This window comes from Onychomys torridus, chromosome 6 (assembly GCF_903995425.1).
Source record: "Onychomys torridus chromosome 6, mOncTor1.1, whole genome shotgun sequence".
Taxonomy (NCBI): domain Eukaryota; kingdom Metazoa; phylum Chordata; class Mammalia; order Rodentia; family Cricetidae; genus Onychomys; species Onychomys torridus.
Genome location: NC_050448.1, coordinates 25,762,479 through 25,765,441, shown reverse-complemented (window position 1 = coordinate 25,765,441; position 2,963 = coordinate 25,762,479). Strand labels below are relative to the sequence as shown.

The following is a 2,963-nucleotide window of genomic DNA, read 5'->3' as shown; positions in this document are numbered from 1 at the left end:
TATATTTGTTAAACACACCTAAATATTAAGTGTATGTGAGTCCCTTTGATATAAAGCCATGTGCTTTGTAAGTTGGCACCTATGTACATGGTAGTAAAAGAAAAATTCTCTGTGCCTCATAAATTCCATACAGAAAAATGCCTGCCTGTTATTATATATTATAATGACAATTTTGATTTCCATTGTTCTATTTTTCTGAAACTAACCACAGTCTAATATTTATAGTTAATAATATAAAAATTCTGGAAGTAAACAATTCCAAATTTTAATATTTTTTGACATTTTGAGAATGGTGTTGAAGTGTCACAACATGCTGCTCCGGCTCATCAACAATATGAATCATCCCTTTATTCATGATGTCCACACCGTATAAGATACCTACCCATTGATCACTCAGCAGCTACCTCTGTCACCAAATGGACTGTCTCACTGTGACTGACTGTGTTCAAGTAGCTCTCCTACTGTGTAATATCACCAAAGGGTGACAGTGATAATTTGGGGAATTTGAGAGTGACAGAGACAATCCATAAAGTATTCCTACAAGAGAGAAGGTGAAGGTTTTCCTTTCAATAAAGACAGTTAAGAAAAACAAACTAACATACTGAGGCTACTAAAATCTGTCCTAAGCATAAATTTTACTGTCTGTGAAACAGTGAGGAAGGAAAAAGACAGTTGTATTCATTTTGCTAACATGCTTCAAAGAGTTGTGAACATTGTGGATAAGCCTTGCCCAGGGAAAAACCACCTTTATGATCATGCTATCTCCCCTGCCAGGTAAGTATATGTCCATAGTTTCAGAGAACCACTGTTAGTTTTACAACAAAACCCCAAAGATTGTTGGAAGCACAAAGGTCTCTGCACTCACAGATAGCACTAGGGAAGCCATGAATGTTAAACATGAGGAGATGTCTCTTTAACAAGAGATGTGTAACCTACTTTCTACACAGAAGGCTGGAACTGGAAGTGGCTAATAGTGTGGGTGGCCCCTGTGCTATCTGTAGAGCAAGACCACAACTGCCTCTCCCAGACTTTGTGCTTTTTTCAGTCATTTCCCCTAGAACCTTTTCTTGAGCACTGTTACTCAGGGAATAAAACCTATCTTTGTGGAACATGTCACATGTACTTCACAAATGTAACAGAACCCAGGTGACCTCTTTGTTATCTGTATGGCTGGGCCACACCTGACCTCGCACCCAGACTTTTATACTTGTCCCAGTCATTCTCTCTAGACTCTTATCTTGAGCACTGTTTTTTGGTCAACCTATAGAATCCATCTTTATGGAAAAGATAACAAATACTTTACAAAGTGTTTTGATGTAGTTATACCTTAAGCTATATTGTGCACAAGGGATTAAGTTATTTGTCACTAAAAATTCCTTTCCTCAAAATTATACTGTACTTTAATATGGCTATAATAAACTGACTGTTATATAAATTATACTGTACTTTTAATATGGCTAAAATAAACTGCCTGTTATCAGACTTGGAATTTGAACTAACACCAGCTACTGATTCGTGCTGTACAGGATTTCTTTCTTGTGTCTCACTGACTGTTACTCTGCCAGCCTTATTGTTCACAGAGAACTCCCACAGAGGATTAGATGGGATGGCTTGTATTTAAAAAGCTGGAAGAAATATATATGAACACTTTTGCCATTTTTTGTATTTATGTATGTATATATACATATATATGGCTAAAAATTATACTGAAAAATACTGGTTGCAATAATACCAATTGCAATATCTCATAGCATAAAATTATAGGAGAATATAATTGACAGATTGGCAATAATAAGGGAAATCATCTTTCACTTTAAACTCCTTTAATTTTTCTGTATTGTCTTTATTGTTTTCCTCTAATTATTATTGTTACATGTATACACACACACACACACACACATATAATATATATATAAAACATGCTGAGTCCATTTAGTATTGCTCACCTGTATATTTGTTTAGTGCTGACCATTTCATTATTGGATAACCAATTAAGTAGCTCATCCCTGGAGAAGACTGGTTCTCACTCTCCACATTCATTAATTGCCTGTAGCTATTCATCTAGGGCTGTGAGCCCATGAGGTTTCCCCATTAGTGTTGGCATAACAACTGTTATTGTCATAGGTCAGGCCTCATCAGTTATATTGTTGAGACTTCATGAAAACAGGAGAGCTTGAATGTAAGAGGAAGGGGGAACAAGGAAAGAAGAAGCAAGATTTTACAAATTTAATAGATAAGAGGGAATTAAAGATGTATATTGTATAAATTAAAAACTTAAAGCTGAAATAAATCAAATGATTTCATTTATTGTTTAATAAAGTGAAAATTGTGGATTTCTCAAAATTCATATCCATATATATGTACATATATATTGAAAGTGATGTTTTAACCCATTTATATTGACAAATGTAAACTGCTAGAAGAAGGTGAATATGTTATTTTTCATTTTTCTTTATTAAGAAATTTTTTACTCACTCCACATGCTATCCACAGACCCCCCCTCCACCCACATTCCACCCCTCAGCCCTCCTTCCCTAGCCACCCTGCATCCCCACATCCCCCAAATCAAGGTCTCCCATGGAGAGTCAGCAGAGCCCAGCGCACTGAGTCTAGGCAGGTCCAAGCCCCTTCCCACTGCACCAAGGCTGTGAAAGGTGTCACACCACAGGCACTGGATTCCAGAGCCTGCTCATAGACAGATCCTGATCCCCCTGCCTGGGTGCCCCCCAAACAGTTTAAGCCAAACAACCGTCTTCCGTGTCCAGAGGACCTAGTCCAGTTCCATGGGGGTTCCACAGCCAACAGTCCGCAGTTCATGGGCTTCCACTAGTGTGACCAGTCATCTCTGCACATCCTCCCATCATGATACCCAAGTCTCTCAAATGCAGTATCTCTCCTCTCTCTCATCAATTGGATTCCCGGAGCTCAGCCTGGTGCCTGGCGGTGGATCTTTGTATCTGCCT

General features: G+C 38.1%; 1 pseudogene; it reads right to left on the bottom strand.

The window, feature by feature from the left end:
- Window positions 1-594: 594 nt before the first annotated feature.
- LOC118586499 lies at window positions 595-782 on the bottom strand (annotated as a pseudogene).
- Window positions 783-2,963: the final 2,181 nt, after the last annotated feature.